The sequence below is a fragment of the Tympanuchus pallidicinctus genome, unplaced genomic scaffold (assembly GCF_026119805.1).
Source record: "Tympanuchus pallidicinctus isolate F22 unplaced genomic scaffold, pur_lepc_1.0 scaffold26, whole genome shotgun sequence".
Taxonomy (NCBI): Eukaryota; Metazoa; Chordata; class Aves; order Galliformes; family Phasianidae; genus Tympanuchus; species Tympanuchus pallidicinctus.
This window is the reverse complement of record NW_026294743.1, coordinates 8,073,389-8,090,590: the sequence shown is the minus strand read 5'-3', so window position 1 is coordinate 8,090,590 and position 17,202 is coordinate 8,073,389. Positions and strand designations below refer to the sequence as shown.

General features: G+C 36.7%; 2 long non-coding RNA genes across 2 annotated transcripts; both read left to right on the top strand.

Annotated features, from left to right (window-relative positions):
* The first annotated feature begins 206 nt into the window (after positions 1–206).
* Positions 207–7,533, top strand: LOC128084267 (uncharacterized). The gene is made up of 3 exons (XR_008208414.1): positions 207–255; positions 6,099–6,291; positions 7,270–7,533. It is a non-coding gene; the product is annotated as an uncharacterized LOC128084267 (long non-coding RNA).
* Positions 7,534–8,055: 522 nt separating this feature from the next.
* Positions 8,056–16,672, top strand: LOC128084270 (uncharacterized). The gene is made up of 3 exons (XR_008208416.1): positions 8,056–8,118; positions 10,307–10,449; positions 15,007–16,672. It is a non-coding gene; the product is annotated as an uncharacterized LOC128084270 (long non-coding RNA).
* The last annotated feature ends 530 nt before the right edge of the window (positions 16,673–17,202 follow it).

Below are 17,202 nucleotides of genomic sequence, written 5' to 3'. Positions count from 1 at the left end.
TGTTACCAGGAATTTTTCTCACCTAGGTAGAAACAAAGTCTTGATATATCATGTATTTGTCCTCTGTATGGGAACAGTTGAGTCACTGCCTGAGCCACTGATTGATAACCTGAGGCAAGGGCTGAGTCAGCCCTGGGAGTACAGGTGGAGGCTGTAGACCCCCATTTAAGGGCTGACTGGCACTGGGGAAGGGTCTCTTTCTGGAGATCCCTCCTCTGTGGAGTCTTTCCTGTGCACCTGGATCTTTGGATACAGGTGAGCATTCCTTCTCTGCTTGTTTCTTTCTTCCATTTGCACCACGATGATCTTTCATCTTTCCAGCTGTAACACCAACTGTAACAGTCCTGTAACCAAGAAATTCTTAAAATATTGTATGCAATTCCTGGGGTATGTATATTACATACAGCATGAAAAGAATTTTAAGTAAGGTTCATAATCATATCTTTCTTGTCAAGAGGATACATGTAGATTTTCTGAGAGTGTGATATTATGTTCTTGCGGTGATGAAGAAGTGGTCAGTGGCCTTATTTCTTGAATCACTTAAGAAAATCTGTGAGACAACTCGTTTGTGTTACTCTTGGGTGTTTCATACTTCATCATGTGATTCTAAATCTGTTTTATTTTAAGGGAGGAGTTTATTTTTTTTTCTTATTTGTGTACTGTAGGGATGACGTGCAAGGGAATATAGAGTGTCAGAATGCGTTCAGATCCATCATTTCAATAATTCCTTCTGCAACAATGGTTTAATTAGAGGAGTATTCTTTTAGTAAGGGCTTTTGTATATTTTTTAATGAAATTGAAGAGCATGAAATGTGGTTTCCCTGATTTTAAATGAAGCCACTTTTAGAGAAATAAAATGAGAAATGAAGAAATTGTTGAAGTCACAGTGCATGAAATTAAGAGAACCCTGACTATATTGGCAACAGTTTTTTCTTTAGTATTTTGATGACCATAGAGCTAAATAGTTGTGGGCTAATTGCTAAGAGATTTTCTTGTTTTGATTCATTGGCCTTTGACAGTTATATTGGCTTACATTCATTTGAGCAATTCATGATCCCCATCCTGCAGTTTCCTTGAGGCTGGTGGAGCCTTGTGCTACTGTAGAACTTGACAGAGTCTTCGCAGAAGACCCACAGCCTTCTGTGTATGGAAAATACTTTTGCAGGCAGATACATTAAAATCAATAAGAGATTGCATGAACCCTTCCCTTGAGTTTTCTTGACTACGGAGAGCTCCTGAATCAGAGCTATTAGTGGGATTTTTAAGTTCAATGTAGTTGCAAGTTCCTAGTTGTCGATGGAAATACCTGATCTCATGCACTGAGACTTGTGAGTTAAGCTTGTCTAAGGGCAAAAACGATCCAGCCAGTCGCTCAACCCACCTTCTCAGCAGAGTGAAGAGAAAGAAGGATGAGAAAGCTATGAGTAGAGATGAAGACAGGGAACTTGCTTGACGATGAGGGTTATGGGCAAAACATACTCATTTTAAGGAAAATGAATATACTGCAAATTAAAATAAATCATGGTAGCAAAATACAAAGACTAAAACAAAGACTGTTTCCCCTTGCTCTCCCCTCCCCCCTCACTCAACTGCATTTCTATACTCCCAATTCCTCTATCTAGCATTGAGCAGCTCAGGTGAATGAGAGGATACAATCAGTAGTTTCTTTGCAGCTTCTCTCTCACATCTCTTCCCTGCTCCATCATGGTCCTCTCCACAGACTACGAGATAATCTGTTTCAGTGCCTGGTACACCACTTCCCTCTCCTTCCTCACTGACCTTACAGTTTCCAGTGCAGCTTCTCACTCTTTATTCTTTGGTTTCCCAGTCTTCTTTTTACTTTTTCTTAAACACTCATGGGGGCCAGCAGCTTGGCTGATGGGCTCAGCTGTGTCCTACAGCGGTTCCAATGGAGCTAACTGTGCCCAGCACAGCTTAGATCCTTGTCTTTTCTCTCACAGGTCATACCTGCAGCCATTCATTGCCTCCCCCTGAGTAATAGCCCTCCTGTGCAGTGCAGGGAAGTATGTGGTTTATTCTGGCCTTCAAAGAAAGGGCATAGGATGATACATAGTTGTAACAAATGTGCTGATCGTAGTACTGGAGCAATGGTTTTAGGGATGCTCTACTTTCAGAGAAAAATCATTGGATCATTAACATATTTAGACTGCATATTAGCCCCTGTTTTTCTAAATTGTTCCTTAAACAATAATCAATCCCTTAACAATTACTGCAGGTCTGTTGGGGTCAAATTTTCAATTAATTTTCTTTAGAGCAGTCCCTTTTCAGTAAGTAACTTCAATATAAGGAATGTGAAGAACATGACTGTAATTTTGAGTAATAGATCTGTCCACTGATTAAATATTAGATTGACCTGTGTGCTCCCAGCTGAAATGTTATCTTTTCTGGTAGTCCGGACCTGCTCTGTAACCTGTAAATGTCCCATGGGAAGGATGTTTGGAAATGGGCCTGTGCTCTTTGTAAGTGTTCCCCCTTGAAGAAATGCTGTTCGTTCTGCAGCAAGTTGATATTTCTGTTTAAAAGCAAGATCCCTTTTCAATGATAAAGAATTCCTTTGTTTTTGTTCTGGGCCTGGTCAAGTGGGCTTGAGCAATAATGTTCTATGGGACGCTTCTTTTTCCTGAAAAATACAACTTCACCTAAATCCAAGTTTAACAGAAACTTGCCATTTTTAATAATGAAAAATTCTAACAGCAAACACTCAATTAAACCTTTATTTAGATGTTTGGTAATAGAAATCAATGCAGCATGTGTGAGAAAATGCTTAAAACCACCTGGGCAGGTACATGCAGGCTGTGGTCAGCTGGTGTGCTGCAAGAAGTATTGCAGTTTATCTACTTCTTATCTGCTCTCCTTTCTGCCGATAAGTCATGACAAACCCACAAGCCAGAGAGTACCCTCAATATCATCTACTTCACTTTTCTGGAGTTTCTGGATTTGCTGTATGAGATTATATTTCATTTGGAGTCAGTGTAAGAAAGCTTGCCATCTCCAAACGCTCAGAAGCCTGGCCTATGTTGTTTTAGGGGGCAAATGAAAAAAAAAAACATTTCACGATGAGATTAGAGTGGGAATCTGTGAGTAACGTTAATAATTTAGCAGAGAAGAGTATTATTTGGGCGTGTGTGTCTGTGTGCAGAGACTAAATGGCAAATCACTAACCCCTGTCAAAAACATTGTGTTTTGTTTTTTTTTTCCCCCTGGTCTTAGAAATTAATCATCAGTTCATATAACTGAGAAATGATGGGGGATCAGAAGTACCGTTGCATGACAATGGAAATAACTGTTTGCAGTTTTCAGGAGATGATTGCCAGTTTGCAGGATTTGGACTGTGCGCAAACTGTTACTTGCTATCTCTAATTGAAGATGTGTTATTTGTGGGCAGAGTTGCCTTGACACTTAGAAACTTGAGTGGAATACAAAGCCAATAAAATGGGCTCAAGTTGGCCTTGAAAGTGATTAACTAGCTCATACTGTGATATTCCTATTATTGCTAGGAATTCCACAGGTTGCTAAATTTACTGTTGCCTGTACAGATGCTAGTTACACAGTAAGAGGTGTTGAAGCAGAAATGCAGAAAGACTTTGGTTTCTAAAAGAAAAATCTTTTGTTTTGGAGACTAAAGCAAATACAAAGGGTAATTTTTAAATGACAGCGTCTGTGAAATTTTTCTTAATAAAATTCATCCTAGAGCAGAAACAAATGTTCCAGAGGTATTATTATTTAAAACTTGACACTCATTAGACTAGGAAGCCTTTATGCATGCAGGAGAGTTTCATCCTGTATGGATGCAATTGAGGCATCTCTTATGCCTGTTCTTAAGGTGAGGCGAAATCTGCTTGCTTTTTGTCTTAAGCTGACGGTGAAGCGGTACTCCATTTTATTGCAACTATGCTTTGGTACATATGCTGCTGCTAGGTGAACATTAGATTAATGTATTTGCTGTAGATATTTAATAAAAATAATGTCAAATTATGTATTGTTGCTAGCTTTATTCAAAATGATGCAAAAAGCACAACTAGATTAGAGTAACTATTATTACTTTTTTTTTTTAGCACTATTTTTTTGGTGGGTGTAGAGATTTACAGCAGGGCTGCTGCATACAGAATATAAAGAATAGAGCAAACACATTAGAAGCCATTAATACTCTCTCCTAGAGAGCTGACTCGGTTTTCTTCTCTTTGTTTGAGAAAAGCAGGAGACCAGCTGGGATTTATGACCTCACCTATATTTTCAAGCAGCATTTTTTGAGAAGTGAATGTGATGTTGTTAGAGATCATAAAACAATACAGATTTCTTAGGGATTCTAGAATACACTGTGCAATGACAATGTGTTTCCTCACTATAATCTTGAGATGTACATTGCTTCTTTAATCATCTTGTCTGTCCGCTTTTAAAAAGGGATAGAAATTGATGTAAGTATAGCAGGTTCATAAGGAATAATAACATCTGACTGTTTGCTCATCACAAGCGTTTCAGTCTGATTGTACTTAGGAATGAATGAGCTTCATTCATGCCTCCTCTTAAGTAAATTTACATGTATGAATTGTGTCAGGATTAAGGCAGGAGCGGACTTATGCTCTGGATGTCTGTTGAAGTGCCTGGTGCACCAGGACTTCAGCGACTAAGCTGTCAATGGATATTATCATTAAAACCTGGAGACTAGAAAGCCTCAGAGAACACAGTTACATTTTCTAAGATTAAATTTGTCTCCTTTACCTGAACTGGCTTGCACCATACTCTTTGTTATCCCCTAATTTCTTAGTTTGCTCAGAGTAAGATTATCTGAAGTGTGAGTAGCCCTAAGGGTAAGGATATGTTATTATTACGACCCTTGATGCCTGCCCAAAATGCTGCTGCTTTTTTTTTTTGGTTCAGTTCAGGAAAGAAGTGCAAATTTCTAGTGCAGAGTACCTTACTTTGTCGGTTTGTGAACACATCTTTGTGTTTATTATGTCTAAGTAAAAAGAGAAGTCATTGCAATATTATTGTGCATTTCAGAAGACTATTTAAAATGTTCAATAGCCTTGCAATGTATATGTCAGTATATTACATACATTCATATTGCAGTATCTTAATGGAAGTAGAGATGCTCTCCTCTCAATTGAAAGGTTGCTAGGAGAGACAGCTGCTGGCTGCACAAAGAACTTTATTTTATAAAGTGAAAATGCAGCAGCAAATGGTATTCCAGCCTCTCACAGAAGAACCATGCATGTTATTGGGCTGCCTACTGTAAAATAAAAAAACTGATTTTCTGTGACTGTATGCATTTCACAAGGAAAATTTAACATTCTCATTGTATTAATCTAGATGATGTTTATTTAAATGAGGAATAATTTTAAGTAATAGATAATCAACTCTTTATTTATTTTTCTTTCGTATTCCGTCTTTTTCATCAAGTAATATTAATCATTTCAGAAAATGGCAGTGGTATTTTTGAAGAAAAAATAACCTAAAAAATGAAGAAAAAGTTATTTGGAGCAACAGTTCTGTTGCACACACAATCTGATTTTGTCAGTGTTTGCAAGTGGGGATGACTGACTATTAAAGAACAAGAACCACGGGCTTACTCTTCATTGTTCCTACCCAGAGATACAGCCTTGAATTTGATCTCCTGTCTGTGTGCAGCCTGGGTGGGATGTTTAAAGACCTTTTCATTTACCTTTATCTGCTCTGTTGGTTTAAGGTCAATCTTTACTGGATTTAGTTGAATAAGAAGCCTCTGAGAGTGGTTGGTAAGCCTGATGTCTTTGTACAACAACAGCATTCATGAAAACAAACCAGCAAACAAATGATAAAAACTAAAAAGAAAAACAACAAAACAGCCAGCCAAAAACTAAAAACTCTAAATGAATTAAATCTGTTTATTGTAAGTAAGATTTCATTAAGCAATTTCTACTGACATCCTCACACATGAGGATGGTAGGACTTAATCTTCAGTTGACAAGGTTTTTGTGCAGCTGTAGGTTTACAATGTGGCATACTCATCAAATATGAGTGACTTCTATCAAGTAAATAATGATTGTAACAGCTTTCTAGGCTACGGACCTATGGTGCAAAATCATTACTTTATCTAGACTTTCATGTTCATGTGACCCTTTCCAAGGAAGGACAGATCGAGAAGTACCTGTAACACCTTTGGATGAAATAGATTCTGAAAAAAAAAATAAGAAAAAATTGTTATGAGGAGAAGAGAAAGAAAGAAGACCATCTGTCACCAGATAGGATTTGCTTCACTTACATCTGAGAGAAAACTTTGGCTTTTTGGAGGTAAGAATTAATCATATGCTACTTCCTTCCCATTCTATTTGAAACAGAAGAACAGCCCTTTCATTTCTGAATGTGGCAGACCTTCAGTTAGGTATACACTTCTTTAGCTTCTTTGAAAAATAGCTTGTTTAACTAAGAGGTTTGTCTGGATGTTATTTTTCAGAAGTGACAGTAGGTTCTTAGAAGCTTTTTGCTCAGAGTTGTTTGGGACTTGTTGACGTTAAAAAAAAATGAAGCTGAAAAGTATCAGTCACTTTTTCATCATTCTTAGGCTGTTTGTAGTAGTGCTTTATATGTATACTATGTTAGACATCAGCTGATGCCTAATACAGCAAGTTATAAAGCTAGTCTGTACCATCTTACCCTGGCTTTATAGATTCAGCAGATTAGTTATAACTTATGTCACGTGCACACTGAACCTTTAAGTGAAAGTAAATTTCAGATTCAGAAAAAAAACAAAACAAAACAAAACAAAAAAAAAAAAAAAAAAAAAAAAACAACAGGCTAGTAATTAGAACCCAACTTTCCTTGCATTGACAGCAGATGAGTCATTTATTAAGTCAATGTACCACAGTAACAGAGCAACATCACACTTGATTGAAATCTTGGCCAAGTCTGACAGATGTTTTCAACTCATTGTCAATCTCAAGTATGCTTTAATGAGTTTCAAGTGGCTGGAGCTCCCCTCTGCAGATGCCACTGTTACTGAGACCGTGAAAAGAATCTTTAGGGCAGTGACAGCATGGAAAATTCCTTTGAGTAAATGGTATATCAGAAGAAATCATGACTAGCAACACAAGTGCAGTTCCTGAGAATGATCTTTGCATTTTGAATCTGATGATTTGGTGCAAAATTTTAGTTTAAGTGAATATCCCAAGTAAAGATGAAATTTTGAAAGGGAGCATTTTTTTAAGGATTACATATAAATCCTATTTCCAAGTAACTGCTGATAACTGCTATTTCTGCTTATGCTTCTAGGTCTGCTTGGGAGTCTGAAGAACAAAAGCACATCAGAATAAAACCCACAACAAACATTTATTTCAATATTTTTATACTGGGATGAGCAGAAAGGATGGTGACTGTTAAATTTGAAAACTTCAGACTGGATCAAGTGCAAAGATGCTGACTGAAGCAGTGACTGAAAGCTTTGCCTGTTTTGATGACTCTGAATAAAGTCTCTGAATAAAAAAAAAAACCATATATCACATTGTTTTTGCTGATATTAAAACAATCTAAAGCAGTTTTTCGGACTCAATATGTGTAGAGTGATAATATGTAGAAATTCATAAGGAAATTGTGCATATAGAAAGACTTGAAATTAGATTATGGGTCCCAAAATATAGCAAAGAGTACTCAAATTTATCAAGAGATTAATTTTAAATCCTCAAGTAACTAGAATTTGTAAGTGCAAAAAATCTAATTTATGATATTATGATATTTATTATTCTACACAGGTGGTTTAACATACACCTTCTGTTGAAATACCTATGAAAGCAAGAGCTTCTTTATAATGAAAAGATTTATTTGGCATAAGTAAGTGGCAAAAGGTTCACATTTTATATAGCTTTTGCACTGGCATCTGAATTTCATTTATGGAAGAAATGTGTTGAAAGTATTGTTTCTGAATCATGAATCTAGAATTCTATCTATGGTAGGGTCTAATGACTGCATCTGTTCAGAAGAATTCCTTAATCTCTAAAAGCTGCATGGAAAACAACAAGCAATACTGATTTTGTGCTAACTGCAGCTCGTTTTTATTCTTTCAGAAAGGTGGAATTATGTGCTCCAATCCAGTGTCGCTGGAACTCATACCTTTATCACACTGAGGTACGTGTTAAAATTGAGCCTTAAAGCAGCCTGTACAAGAATTCTCTGATATTTGTAAAAACAAGTGAGCCATCACAATTTGTGAAAGCTGTTGTTCAAACTGGCAGCTCCTGGGATCTGGCCATTTTGCTGTTGCTTATGTTAAGCTTGTTGAAAGCTGCCTTTGAATTTTCTTCTTCCAGCTTTACTGTTTTCATATGGTATACGCTGCGCATTGAGGGAACATGAGAATGAATAGTTTATGAACAGAGGTACTGCTGAAATCAGGGATAACTCCTTGCAGCCATCTGCAATGGAGTACAGAAATGAATGCTTATGTGGTTGCGAGTTTGGAGATAAGAAGACAAAGTAGTCTGAAATAGGCTTGTTTGGAGCAATTTTCTGCGTGTAATTGTCTAACATAATGTATGAAATGAGGCAAGTATGTATGTGCCTGTTCCACTTTCCAGGCTGTGGCTATCAGGCCAGACTTCAGAACTGGAAAATGTTCTGGCCGTGCACCAAACCAAAGATATGCTGACATTTTGTTGTAATTAGTAATGCCACTCTTTGTTAATCACAACCTGTTAAAATCAAATACGCAGGTTATCACCTACTTAAACTTCATCCCAAAGAACAAAGAACCACACTTTAAATCTGTTCCAGTTTGCATAATAAGAAGCATTATTAACTTGCATTTTTACCACTTTAATTCATTGACAGGATATTCTTGTTCAGCCACTGTGAAAGTAGATCTCTGAGAAACTCAGCATTAGAAATTTGGATTCATGTTTTCACTGGAATAAATCATACTTTGGGTTTCAGCTTGTGAGGAAAATCAGGCATTTGCTTGAGAAGGCTTTGGTGGCTTTCAAACACGTATGCGATTAGTAGTGGTGTATCACCAGCTGGAACTACTTAAGCTGGAGGGCACTTCAGATTCTTCCCCTTTCCATCTGTAATTGGCAAGTGTATTTTCTGCCTACAATCAATTGCTTTTATATTCTGAGTAATATCCCTAAGTAAGAACAAATATTACAGCAGCTACAGAAGCTATTGATTGTAGGCAGAAAATGCCCTTTCTAAATGCCACTCGAGATGACTGATGTATGAAGAAAATCTGTGACATCATTAACGTGGCCAATAAACTTGTCACTTGGCAAACCAAGGAATGAACACAAGTAAATGTGATTTTCTATGAGTCATGGCATACAGACAAGGGAAGGATCAAACGAGAGTGTCATGTGAAAAGACCAACATATTGAGGAAAAGAAAAAAAAGGCAAATAAATGCAGTGGATATACTGCGTAGAAAGCATCAGAGGTCCTGTTGTTTTTTGTTTTTCCTTTTTTTTTTTTTTCTTTTTTCTTTTTTTTTTTCCTGTTAGTTAGAAAAGACACTGGAACGGCAAATACAACTTTCAGTGTCCTGGAGGCCAACAAATGGCTGTCGGTTTTCTTGCAGCTCTTGCACAAATGTGTGTTATGGCACAGTTCTAGAAGATGTGTTTTCAGTCAAAGTATTCACCTAGAGTGCTGTCATCACGCAAAAATACAAAGAGTATAGGATTTGGATGGATGTTTTTGTTCAGCATGTATTTAAGTTATGATGTTGCATTCTTGACGAACTTTCTGAATGCTATAATTTGTGTCTTCAATGATCCTTTCTAATAATTGATCATTTTCACTACTAAGTTGTGTTCTGTGAAAGATGGGGAGATGAGAACTGGAAGAAATTATTTTCAGGTTTTTTGGTTCTAAAACATGAGCTTGAGGTAAATGTTACTTCCTAAACTGAGGCACCGGGCTAGGGATATTAACTTTTGCGATGACTGATCCATTCTTACAAATTACAGAAATCTCAGATGAAACTTTGTGATGGCAGGGAAAGCTGAGATAAGTTAGAGCTGCAAGTTCTTGAGAACAGCAAAGCTCAAAACCTAGATTTTAAACTGTCTTACTTATCTGGAAGTCTGCTTACCAGTAAGTACACAAAAATGGTGGATTAGCATCTCCCATGTCAGTGGTTGACTGTCTGCATTTTGAAGTGTTTGGCACATATGCTGTATCTTCTGCTCCACTCCTTGTTTCTGTAGTATTTTAGGATCATAACAGAAGACTGCCCTTGCACCCTATTCTCTATGTTTAATAGCTGCTCCTCGTTGAATTAGGAAGATAAAAAAGAACTAATGTGTATTCCTTCCCTTCAGGTGAAACTACTCACAGTGGAAATTTTATGAGCGTTAAATAGGAAAAGAAATAGACTGGTAATATTCAATGTGAGTCAACCTCTGAAAGAGTGAAAGAATGAATTGTGAATTGTTCCTGTGTCATATTAACAAATCTCCCTGAGGTGAGTTGCTGGCAAAGTTATGTTTCCTTCATTATCTGAGTTCTAGTTACTTATGCATTTTATAAGATGGTTTTCAGTATTGCAAGGTGAGTAGTTTTTCCTGTTGTGCTTTGTACATCTGCCTTACAAACCTTAAAACAACATCAACAAAAACAATAAAAACAACAAAAAGCAGTCCATGAGTAAATGGCATAATATCGTGTGTACTTTTTAACCATACTGAAATAAATTCACTGAGAAAATCAATTCATTTTTAAAATCATTGTAAGGTCACTGGGATTTCCAAGTTTGATACATCGCTGGAGGTCTGTCTGCACTGCTGCTGTCAGAGAGCACTAGTCTTTTTACTGCAAGAGTATTATGTCTTAACAAACTACCTACAGAAGTCACGGAAATAGGCCAGCCATTCTATCCCAAACCAGCTTGAAATAGTGCTTGTACAAGGCCTTTTTGGGTGGAAGAGCTAACTGGAGGCTGAAGGGGCTGCTTGTTCCTCCTCATAGAATGTGTAGCTAGGGTCACAAAGCTGTGGATTAGTGCAGTTGCCCTGTTGATACATTCCTTCTAATGTGCAGTGCCCTGGTGGCTGGACATAATATTGTTTTCAATGGGAATCACTGTGATCTCTTCTCTAGTTGACTGTATCTTTGTCATCTTAAATTTTCAGTTTTTCTCTTGTTTTGATGTATCAGCTTCCAGCATTATCAACGCTCTTGTTCTCAAAGTTTTGTTAAATTAAATGTCAAGAGGTGATGACTCATGCTTCACTGGTACCATCTTTCACTTTATCATGCAAAATATACATTTTTGACTACACCATTCTTTTCTGTAGTACTTCGGTACGTAGAGACACTTTAGGATTTCTAAGAGTTCAAGGTGAGTTCAAACCTTCTCTACTTCCCTGTAAAGAAACCACACACAGCAAACATACCTTAAACTCTTGCCCTGTAAGCTGCAGACTATTGCCAGATGGTTGCATTTGTGATGTAAAACTAAACTTCACAAAAAATTCTGATGCTATATCTGTGTTAGTATCATCTCTTTGAATGGCGAATGTGGAATTTCTACTTAGCATAGTTTGCACAGGCGGCACTAGAGTGTTGGCATAAGAAATATGGTAAACCCAGGAGCAAAGAAGTGTCATTTTGTGATCCATAAATTCCAATGGGACTCTTGTTTGAGTAACCAGGTAGAGTTAGCAGAATCAGGTGGCTGCTTTTCTCGCTTCTCAGACTCAGCATGCTTGCTGCTGTGCTAAGCAAACATCTTGCCCTCTAATCAGCTGACCATTTCAGGTTTATTCTAGTTCTTAATCTGAAGCTGTATTTAAGAAATCATGAATTACTGAATTACATCAATTAGAAAAGGATGGGTTTAGGCGTCTCTCTAAAACTCCTTTCCACTTTCCCATAGGTGGCTGTACTAAAACAAGATGAATGTGTTTAACCTTTATTTAATAGCTTGACTAGTTTGGAATTGAGAAAGTATTCCAACTTAGGAAACAAAGTCCCTAGACAGAAAAGAGTCTCAAAATGCTGAGTGGTAAGAAAGTAAAATCTTTTAGCTCTAAGTAATAGTTTATTTGGAATGAAATAAGTAACTCAGTAAGGTAAGAACCTGCTCATGACATTTATTGCACCACAACCTGTGTTTGAAGTAGACGCCTGATGAGATTAGAATATGCGACCATCTTGCATGTGTAGATATTAAAGCTAAGAATTAATGATGCTTCATAAACTCAGTGGAGAGGAGCTTCAGTGTGCTGTACTGAAAAGCCTTCATTTGATAGTTGAAAATGGAACAGCTGAAGATCTTAAAAAAAATTACTACAGGCTTTATCTTGCAGGCTTTTGTGAAAAGGTGACATGAAAGACAGCAGATGGATTTATCTTTTCACTTAGAAGCAAAACTACAAATGAGCTTCATATAAACAGATCTCTAAGCCAAATATAGCTTGACAGTAATTCCATAGGATTCATCAAGTCAAGGGAGGTGATTATGTGTGATGCCATGAAATAATGTGAAAGTAGGGTATCTCATATGATTTCAGTATTTCAAACCTGAGTTCATTAAATACAACTTTTTGATGAGAATTCTATCCTGCGCTGCAACAGTTCTCATCTTCATGTATTCTTTAAAATGATTAGTAGATCTTATTTATAACTTTCAAATTCTAATTTCCAGTAATCTTAAGCATTACTGAAACACTTCCTAGACTGCAGATAGTACGGTGACTTCTGACTACTGTAAAATGGTGAAAGTGAGTTTTAAGCTTTTAAAACAGTTATCTGAAGATCAGTCTAACAGGTACGTTTTACATATCTTACTCAGGCTGTCGATATCATAGTGGCTTCAGCTACAAAAAACCCAGGCAAAACACATTGTTGAAAAATATATCACGATGATGAACTGAAGTCTTGCTTCCTTCTTTTAGTAGCACCCAAAGATGGGTCTGTACTGCCATGGAATAAACTGAGACACTTCCTTAATTTATTGTAGTGTCACATAAATTTATAAAAGGCAAATTTTGTAGCAATTACTTCTGTAAAATGTACTTAAAATGTTCTACTTACCTCAACTACTAAATCATGGATAACCAACCTTTTGGCTTGCTTGGGCCATACTGAGTGAAGAGGAATAGTCACATTCGTGTCAACTGAAAAAGGAGTCATGAATATGCAAAAAAAAATTGAGGACCTTTTTTGGAAATCTTGAAGCCTGCTATCATTTCTTTTATCAAAAATGGAACCAATATCATGCCTGAACATGCAGAGTTGGTGAGTTGTTCTGCAAAATTTCATTTTCACAAACAGACAGCATGTAGAGAAGGCTTGTGCACAAGAGTAGTGAGCAAGCCAAAGAAAGAGCTGGCACTATAGCTTTCAGGAATTAAACTGTTTGGGTTCACAGACACAGCAATCTTGTATGTTTGCCCAGCTACAAGAGCTCTACCAGACATGTGAAAATTGGGTTGTGCTGATATTCTATTGCCAAATAGTGGTTGTCCAACTTCAGGCTAAAGACTGAATTAACAAGAAAGAAAAAGATGCCAAAGTTCTCTGCCAAGTTATATGTAATTACACTGATCTCAAGCAGAATAATCCGTTCCCTAGTTGCACTGAAGAATAAAAATCCACAAGTTCTATAATGAGTATGAAATTTGTGAGCAAACGAGTAAGATTAGTGATGCCGGCAGTGTTTAATGGAAGAAAATGATGAACAACAATCTTTCTTAGTGAACTTCTTTCCCACTGGCAGAAGAAGTTAGGTGTGTTTTTTAAGGGTGGATTTAAAGCATATTTCTCTGAGCAGGTTTCCAAATCAGGCTCTTAGGGAGATGGTATTTTTTTGAAGAGGATATCTCAGGTTAAATGTCTGACTGCATTGTTAGGCTCTTAATTAGAGTTCTCTTCTATACGGGCTCTAGGGTGATGGTAGAAGTCACTCTGCAGGGAGCTCTGTGTAAAGCTAGCTGTAAGTACCTCAATTTTCAGGCTTCGCTTCTGTGAAGGAAGACCTGAGTAATATGGAATAGATTAAATCTGGTGAGCTCTGTTTAGAAGGCTTCTAGGGACCTTTTAAAAAGTGTTATAAAATGCTGGTGAAGAGCACGAGTAAACAAAGTATGAGAAAGAATATAGATTTCTTTGAACTCTTCTGTATCCATTTACTGCTTGCCAACTGGATTGTTTTAATGGCTTTATTTAGGAGTTATTCCTAAGGTAATAGCAAAATGGTTGCAGGATGCCTCCTTAGTCTACCAGAAAGATCTGTACTAGTGTTTCTGCTGTTGGGTTCAATTAAAAAAAAATAAATGTTCAGAGTGTAATAATGCTCCAGTCATTGTGGGTTTATAGATCGGGTACAAGAGCGGCCTTCATACTTTTGAGATGCTATTTCCTTAAAAGAGCGTTCCCTTATGTGCGTTGCCTGGGCTCTAGAAACCCTTCAGTGGCAGTCCTGAGGTATCTGTATTAAACTTGTTCATTCAAGAGCTGTTCTTAGGTCTCCCCAGAGCCTTCTCTTATCCGTGCTGAACAGCCTCAGCGTTCTCAGCCCGTCCAGGCTATGGAGCTGTTCCCTCCCTTGGATCATTTTTGTGTATCTCTGGACACGCTCCAACTCTATGTCTCTAACATAAAAATTTTAATGTTAGAAGTTTGGTCAATTTTCTTTCCTTAATGTTTGGAGAATTTCAGTCATTATAATGCAGCAGACAATTATCTGTAGGTTTGCTAGTAATAAGTACTAATTTTTATTCCAGGTAAAACACTAGCAGTCCATGTTGCTTCACAGAGCAAATCCTCTTCCTTGCTTCTCCTTTCTCTAAGGAGATTTTAGTGGTGATGTCTGTAAGGTTTCCTTTACAATAGGTTTCCCAAATAACAGAACAGCATCAGTTTTACAGAAATAATAAAGTTACCTGCAGAACAAGAGACTAATTTCTTTGGTAGTGTTTGTGAAGTGGTCTTATTTAGTTAAAACTCACTGAAGAAGTCTGTCTTGGAGTTAATGAGGATTTTAGCTTCCTCATATTTTATTTCTATACTCTCTCAGGTGTGCAGACTCTCCGGCTCTTCTCGTTTCAGGAAAACAACCCATTACCTATGCAGATCTGAAGTGAAATCAAGAGCTAGTCAGTTTACTGTGTAGAGAAATCAAGTAAATGAAGACTTGTGGGCAAGGATATTATTTTATAATACAAAACGTTTAGCTAAGTCACTCTAATATTTTCCATGCTTGTACTGGAGAGTGAGCTGATCCAGTGAACTTAGGTGTATGTTTGTAATTGCTTCCAGATGTCTCTTCTGTGTTGTTTTAAGATGGTACAGAAGATTGATTCAAATGCTAACAGCTAATGAAGTCTTGAGTGAAGGACCTTCAGTTAGTACTTTCAGGCAAGATTGGGAAATACTTTAAGCATGAACTCAAATTTAGCAAGTATACTTAGTAAAGCAATTTTTGTTGCACTGTATTCGTAGTACAACTTAGAGAAGTATTGCTACACATTTAAAAAAAATACCTTCAAAAGTACTTGCAAACAGAGGACAAGATTTGCCACTTTGAGAATGTTTGAGAACCAAGTGAGTAACAGATGATCTCTGGTAGAGATTGTAAGAGTGTAATTAATGATGTAATGTGCTGAAACGAATCCATATGACAGGCTGCAAATACATTCACAAAACTTTTGCGAATGATTCTTGTTTGGATCAATGCATTAACTACTTTTTTTTTTTAATGCCACCTAAACAATTGACTTAGTTCTCAAGAGCATAAGGATTCTTATGAATCTCATGTCATAACAAATAATAATTTTCTGGAGGTAAAAGATGGTGATCGTTAGTTAAGTCTTTAAAACTTCATGAATTCCAAATCATACATGCAATAAATGAGTGTTGGTAGTAGGCAGTGAGTTCTTGGTATCTGAATCTGTTATCCAGGAATTATATTGCCCTAGATCTTTGCTGGATTATAAATGACACGTTTACTTCAATACTACCTCAGAGTATTTTGTGACTGAAAAGATAAACAATTTTGTCAATAGTAAATTGTCCTGTACTTTATTGATCTCTTAATAACATACAGTTGTAAAACAGGTAATAAACCATGGCAATAACTTGTTTCCCCTAAGCAATAGAGAGACCAGATTTTGAAGAGTAGTGATTCTTTTGTATCAGGGAGTGGATTACTTTCCTTTATTTTATTTTATTTCTTAAATTCTCATGCATTTCTCCAGTTGCCATGGAAGAATAGGCTCCCATTTATCCATTGCCTGCAGTGCTCTGTTAATAGAGAAGTCAGAAAGTATGCTTGCCATTGGTTTATTATGTTGTGTAAAAGTAGCTGGTGACAGCATGCTCAGCTGCTGCTGAAAATGACATTTCTGACTGTTTGTGACAGCCTGAGTACCTGACTACTTAAACAGTATTGAAAGACATTGTGAGTTGCTGTGTGTGTGTGTGTGTGTATATATATATTCGTATCTTAAAAATTGTAATTCCACCTTTATTTATAGTTGTTGAACTCAAAGCATTTATTAAAACATACAGAAAGGATGCTGAAAACACACAAGTCTCCTTTCCAGCTCATTATGGTTCTGCTGATTGCTAATTGCACTTCACAATTTCACACTGTTTGCTTGAGAGATATGGTTTTCTATATTGTTCTATAGAGTTTTCATAAAGTTACCTTTTTTCATTACTATTTTTTTGTACTTCAAAGCCTGCATGTTGAAGTCTGAATTGAATTCCAAGTGTGATAAAAGGACATATGCTGAGCAGGATGGAATGAGAAATGTCACTCAGTTTTGTGTGAATGCCAGTATTCAAGTAAAGTCACCTTCTTGATTTTGCCTAGCTGAATGCATAGTGTTAAATAAAAAGAAAAGAAAATTTTAATTAAAACTTGTGAAGAATATTCAGAGATAGTTACTAGAATTAGAATACATCAGTTAAACCTACTATGAATCTGGTTAGCAGATGTGTTTCTTTAAGATAATTCTCTGCTTTCTTTTGACCTACTATAAACATATCTAGAAAGTGGTCTACTCTGATGCGTTAAGATTGCTTTGGAAAAGACAGAAGCCAATTTAATCAGCATAAAAGAAACAGAATGCTGTAGAAAGTATAACACAAGATAGTAGCTTTAAAGTATCTAGTTTTGTTCCTTTAGCATCTCCCTTGAAGTATTACATAGCTTAAAAAAATCAATCAACTTATGTCTCTGGGGAAATCAACGTGTGGAAAGTAGATG